At 51.1% G+C, this 6,639-nt stretch overlaps 1 pseudogene across 1 annotated transcript; it reads left to right on the top strand.

Annotated features, from left to right (window-relative positions):
* Positions 1 to 2,212: 2,212 nt before the first annotated feature.
* On the top strand, positions 2,213 to 3,261 carry LOC309622147 (heterogeneous nuclear ribonucleoprotein A3 pseudogene; annotated as a pseudogene). Its single transcript has one exon. The product of its transcript is annotated as a heterogeneous nuclear ribonucleoprotein A3 pseudogene (transcript).
* Positions 3,262 to 6,639: the final 3,378 nt, after the last annotated feature.

Raw genomic sequence — 6,639 nt, forward strand, 5'->3', positions numbered from 1 at the left:
TACAGAAAATCCAAAACCATCTACAGATAACTTATTAGAATATCAGTTAGTTTTTAGAAGAGTTGCCAGATAAGAGACCAAACATTAAAAAATTCCACTAACATTTTTCTGTGTCTGAAAAGTTATAAAATTAAAAACTAAAAAATATGCCATCTACATTATCATCAAAACATCATATACCTAATAATAAGTGTAATAAAAAATGTAAGAACCCTATTAGAATAGAAAACTATTGATATATCATAGAGAGAAATTAAAGGTGATCTAAATAGGATTTCTGCTTTGAGGCAGGATGTATAGGCATACCTCACTTTATTGCACTTCACTTTATTGTACCTTGCAGATAATGCTTTTTTTTTTTTTTTTTTTTTTTTTTTTTTTTTTTTACAAATTGAAGGTTTGTGGCAACCCTGTGTCAAGCAGCTCTACTGGTGGTGCCATTTTTCCAACAGCATTTGCTCACTTCGTGTCTCTATGTCATGTTTTGGTAAGTCTCACAATATTTCAAACTTTTTCACTATTATACTTGTTACATGATCTGTGATCAGTGATCTTTGATGTTACTATTGCAAAAAGATTACAGCTTGCTGAAGGCTCAGATGATGGGTAGCATTCTTAAAGTCTACTTTCAAATTAAGATATGTACTTTTTTTAGACATAATGCTATTGCACACTTAATAGACTACAGTATAGCATAAACATAACTTTTACATGCACTGGGAAACCAAACAACTCGTGTGACTTGCTTTCTTATGATATTCTCCTTATTGTGGTGTCTGGGACCAAAGCCATATCTCCATAATAATATGCCTGCACTAGGTAGGCACAGGCCATCACTCCTGCTGCAACGAGCAAACAAACTTGAATAAAAGATCATCGAGCTAAGGAAGCAATCAAGAAACAATATCAACTAATATGCTAGAGAGGGACATTTAGAGATTTGGAGCAGGGGTTTGGTGTAGGGAGACATACTCCACTGGAAAAGAGAAATCACCATATCTTTTGATGAACTCATTTGCTGGCATGATGGAGTGAAATCTAGCAGAATGTCAAGCCGATTTCCCCCACAGGACATTTCCTTAGTGTCAGGGTGGTATAGGATGATGGGGGACTGAGCCAAGAAAGCAGAGTGAAATTTCCTGCACAGTCATGGCACTAACAAACCAAATCCCGCTAGATAAAGGGGCCTGTGACAATCATTAGGTCTCCTCTTCAAGACATTTGCCAGTTTTTGAACCTATATAAAGCAGGAAGCTAAATACCTAATGCCTGAGGGAGAGAACTTTCCAAAGTGAGGAATTAGAGACCTACCAGACTCACAGTAAAAACCCAGAAGTGCCATCCCCAAGAAGGGGGCTGAGTCAGAAAAAGTGAAGTCATCTGCAATGTTTCAGTGTTTATGAGACAAATTTTCACTGAGAAAGTGTAACGGCAACAAATACATAGCTGGTCTCTCCTTACATTTGCCATACTCTGAAGCTGTGAGAACTGAGAGCCTAAAGAGCTGAATTCAAACATCTGAAAGACTGAAGTCAATAACTGACTGTATTTATTGAAGAATCAAAGACCTGTCAGGCTCACAGCAAAAATCCAGGGAGGCCACAAATTAGGAAAAATCATAGGTAGGATGAGACAACTAAAGCTCCAACCCAGTTCTGACCTAGTAAAATTCCTGAAATGACTGAAATGATCAGCCACTCTGATTAACAGAGAAAAGGGTAAATCTTCTCTGGTGCAAAGTAATAGCATCTTCAGTCTCTATGAATTTTTTATTCACCACGTCCAGCACACAATCAAAAATTATGAAATTCCTGAAGCAGGAAAAAGTGACTAAAACTTAAGACAAAAAAAAAAAAAAAAAAAAAAACCAAGAAAAATTGATTTAGAGGGAATTCAGATTCTGGAGTTAGCACAGAACTTTAAAATGACTATATTGAGAGTAAAAGATGGGGATTAATAGATTAAAATATGGAGAATCTCAACAGAAAATTGGAATCAATTTTAAAAAATCAAATACAGATAAATGAAAAATAAGAAAACTGATCCCCAGCAGACCTTAGGGAATACTAGAAGAAATTTTTTTGGGCTGAAGTAAAATGGCCCAACATAGAACAGAGCTGGGCTCTCGGTCCCATATTGAACTCGAGTTGGAAGAGGCGAGTCCGGTCTCAAAACGGAGGTAAAACCGCCGCCCGGTCGCCCCCAGCCCGACTCCGGCCGCCGCCGCCGCCGGGGGGAGGAGGGCCATGATCCAAAGGAACCAGAACAGTTGAGAAAACTGTTTATTGGTGGTCTGAGCTTTGAAACTACAGACGATAGCTTAAGAGAACATTTTGAGAAATGGGGCACACTTACAGATTGTGTGGTGATGAGAGACCCCCAGACAAACCGTTCCAGGGGCTTTGGTTTTGTGACTTACTCTTGGGTTGAAGAGGTGGATGCAGCAATGTGTGCTCGACCACACAAGGTTGATGGGCGTGTAGTGGAACCAAAGAGAGCTGTTTCTAGAGAGGATTCTGTAAAGCCTGGTGCCCGTCTAACAGTGAAGAAAATTTTTGTTGGTGGTATTAAAGAAGATACAGAAGAATGTAATTCGAGAGACTACTTTGAAAAGTATGGCAAGATTGAAACCATAGGAGTTATGGAAGACAGGCAGAGTGGAAAAAAGAGAGGATTTGCTTTTGTAACTTTTGATGATCATGATACAGTTGATAAAATTGTTGTTCAGAAATACCACACTATTAATGGGCATAATTGTAAGTGAAAAAGGCCCTTTCTAAACAAGAAATGCAATCTGCTGGATCACAGAGAGGTCGTGGAGGTGGATCTGGCAACTTTATGGGTCGTGGAGGAAACTTTGGAGGTGGTGGAGGTAACTTTGGCCGTGGTGGAAACTTTGGTGGAAGAGGAGGCTATGGTGGTGGAGGTGGTGGCAGCAGAGGTAGTTATGGAGGAGGTGATGGTGGATAAAACGGATTTGGAGGCGACGGTGGTAACGATGGTGGTGGTCCTGGTTACAGTAGTAGAGGAGGCTATGGTGGTGGTGGACCAGGATATGGAAACCAAGATGGTGGATATGGTGGCGGTGGTGGAGGATATGATGCTTACAATGAAGGAGGAAATTTTGGAGGTAACTATGGTGGTGGTGGTGGGAGCTATAATGATTTTGGAAATTATAGTGGACAACAGCAATCAAATTATGGACCCATGAAGGGGGGCAGTTTTGGTGGAAGAAGCTCGGGAAGTCCCTATGGTGGTGGTTATGGATCTGGTGGTGGAAGTGGTGGATATGGTAGCAGAAGGTTCTCAAAACTCAGAAGAAAAGGGCTACAGTTCTTAGCAGGAGAGAGAGCGAGGAGTTGTCAGGAAAGCTGCAGGTTACTTTGAGACAGTCGTCCCAAATGCATTAGAGGAACTGTAAAAACCTGCCGCAGAAGGAACGATGATCCATAGTCAGAAAAGTTACTGCAGCTTAAACAGGAAACCCTTCTTGTTCAGGACTGTCCTAGCCACAGTTTGCAAAAAGTGCAGCTATTGATTCATGCAACGGAGGGTCAATTAGATGTACATTCCTGAGGTCTTTTATCTGTTGTAGCTTTGTCTTTTTCTTTTCATTACATCAGGTATATTGCCCTGTAAATTGTGGTAGTGGTACCAGGAATAAAAAATTAAGGAATTTTAAACTTTTCAATATTTGTGTAGTTCAGTTTTTCTACATTTTAGTACAGAAACTTTAACAAAATGCAGTTTTGAAGGTGTTTCCTTGTGAGTTAACAAGTAAAGAAGATCATTGTTCATTAATATTTTGTATGAATTTTGCTAAAGTTAACTGTAAAGAAACACCTGCTGACTTGCAGTTTAAGGGGATCTATTCTCCCCATTTCCAAACCATGAAATGAATGGGCTCTGACATGTGGAGAGAATAGATATTTGTATGTTTGCAATGTGTGTTTTAGATAATAGAATTGGGTATTTAAATTAGCATATTTGTGAATTTAATAGCTTTAAGATTTACTTCAAATGAAAAATCTCAGAATTCAAAAAAAAAAAAACAAAAGAACAGAGCTGGGAGCGCGATTGGCGCTGCCTGCGGGGGAGGAGCGCCGCCGCCGCCGCGAGCTGGGAGCTCGATTGGCGCTCCCTGCGGGGGAGGAGCGCCGCCGCCGCCGCCGCCGCCGCGAGCTTGATTGGCGCTGCCTGCGGGGGAGGAGCGCCGCCGCGGCCGCCGCCGCGAGCTGGGAGCTCGTTTGGCGCTGCCTGCGGGGGAGGAGCGCCGCCGCCGCCGCCGCCGCGAGCTGGGAGCTCCATTGGCGCTGCCTGCGGGGGAGGAGCGCCGCCGCCGCCGCCGCCGCCGCCGCGAGCTCGACTGGCGCTCCCTGCGGGGGAGGAGCGCCGCCGCCGCCGCCGCCGCGAGCTGGGAGCTCGATTGGCGCTGCCTGTGGGGGAGGAGCGCCGCCGCCGTCGCCGCCGCGAGCTGGGAGCTCGCTTGGCGCTGCCTGCGGGGGAGGAGCGCCGCCGCCGCGAGCTGGGAGCTCGCTTGGCACTGCCTGCGGGGGAGGAGCGCCGCCGTCGCCGCCGCCGCCGCGAGCTGGATTGGCGCTGCCTGCGGGGGAGGAGCGCCGCCGCCGCCGCCGCCGCGAGCTGGGAGCTCGTTTGGCGCTGCCTGCGGGGGAGGAGCGCCGCCGCCGCCGCCGCGAACTGGGAGCTCGATTGGCGCTGCCCTGCGGGGGAGGAGCGCCGCCGCCGCCGCCGCTGCCGCCGCCACGAGCTGGGAGCTCGATTGGCGCTGCCTGCGGGGGAGGAGCGCCGCCGCCGCGAGCTGGGAGCTCGATTGGCGCTGCCTGCGTGGGAGGAGCGCCGCCGCCGTCGCCGCCGCGAGCTGGGAGCTCGGTTGGCGCTGCCTGCGGGGGAGGAGCGCCGCCGCCGCCGCCGCGAGCTGGGAGCTCGACTGGCGCTCCCTGCGGGGGAGGAGCGCCGCCGCCGCGAGCTGGGAGCTCGCTTGGCACTGCCTGCGGGGGAGGAGCGCCGCCGCCGCCGCCGCCGCGAGCTGGATTGGCGCTGCTTGCGGGGGAGGAGCGCCGCCGCCGCCGCGGCCGCGAGCTGGGAGCTCGATTGGCGCTGCCTGCGGGGGAGGAGCGCCGCCGCCGTCGCCGCCGCGAGCTGGGAGCTCGATTGGCGCTGCCTGCGTGGGAGGAGCGCCGCCGCCGTCGCCGCCGCGAGCTGGGAGCTCGATTGGCGCTGCCTGCGTGGGAGGAGCGCCGCCGCCGCCGCCGCCCCCGCCGTCGCAGTCGTCGTGAGTGAAGAAGCGCCTCGGTGACGCCTGGTGAGGGCCCTCGCCGACGCCTGGGCTTACCTGCCGCCCGGCCAGCTCCGCTCGTTTCCCGTCCCCCGCGGCCCGGCGCGGGGCAGGCCTGCCAGGGCCATGGAGGACGAGGTGGTCCGCATTGCCAAGAAGATGGACAAGATGGTGCAGAAGAAAAACGCGGTGAGCGCGGCGGGCGGCGCGGGCCGGAGGGAGGCCGGGCGGCGGGCGGGGGCCAGTCGGCCTGAGGGGGCTCCCGGCCCGCGGTGAGCGCGGCGGGTGCTGCGAGACGGCGGCGAGGCCCGCGCTCTGGGGAGGGGTTCCTGGGGAGGGGGGAGCTTCGTGTCCCGCGGCCGCGTCCCGGGCAGGGGTTCTGGGGGGCGTCCTGTCCCGCAGCTGCGTCCCGGGCAGGGGTCTGGGGGGCGTCCTGTCCCGCAGCTGCGTCCCGGGCAGGGGTTCTGGGGGGCGTCCTGTCCCGCGGCCGCGTCCCGGGGAGGGGGTCCGGTCCCGCGGCCACCGGCGCTGGGATCCGCCCTGGGCGCCCGAGGCCCCTCGTGATTAGCGCAGCCCGGTAAACTCTATGGAGGCATCCTCCTCATTATTTTAAACGTGACGGTGGTAAAGCCTCGCTGGTTTAGCTGAAGAGTGCAGAGAGCCCTCCCTGTTTGAAAGAATTGGTTCTCTTTCCCGGGCTCATTGGCCAGCAGCGAGAAAACAACATCAAACAGAGGTTTGTGATCAGTTTTAGACATGAAACTGTTCAAGCAAAACGTGAATTTCCTGGATCTTATTTTTGAGGAAGGCTGAACATTCCCTTGATTGTCTCAACTCCCCTGCATGTTTGCTTAGCATTTAAAAAAGGTGAACTACGCCAGTGTACTTGGCAAGTTGCTAAACTTTTTGGAAAAAGTGGATCTTGTTAGGCCGCGGAGTGCGGGGAGCTGTGTTTAAGGCATTGCCGCCGACGAGGCTGTGCTGCCGGCTGGATTTGGACACATGTCGTTGCTGGTCCTCTCAGTGGTTTACAGTTGCTACCGGTGGCGTTTTCTGTCACTGATAACGTGTGCACGTGAACGTGGTCTCTTGCGGTTTGTATGAGGTGCTCCAGTTTCTGCATTTCTTTCCACCTGTGTGGGCCACTCTCAGTCCCTTGCTTCCGAGTCGTCTATATTTTCAGCTAAACTTCTGAAATTCTAAGTCCAACGAATGTGAAGGAGAGAAGGGCTGCTCTGATTTGCACAGCACTTTGGAGTTACAAAGCGTTTGTGCAGAATTCTTTGGGGACTCACGACAGCTGTGTTGCATTCATTTTACAGAATAAGAAACTGAGTCAGACC

The sequence above is a fragment of the Balaenoptera borealis genome (assembly GCF_965194805.1).
Source record: "Balaenoptera borealis genome assembly, contig: HAP1_SCAFFOLD_1629, whole genome shotgun sequence".
Lineage (NCBI taxonomy): Eukaryota > Metazoa > Chordata > Mammalia > Artiodactyla > Balaenopteridae > Balaenoptera > Balaenoptera borealis.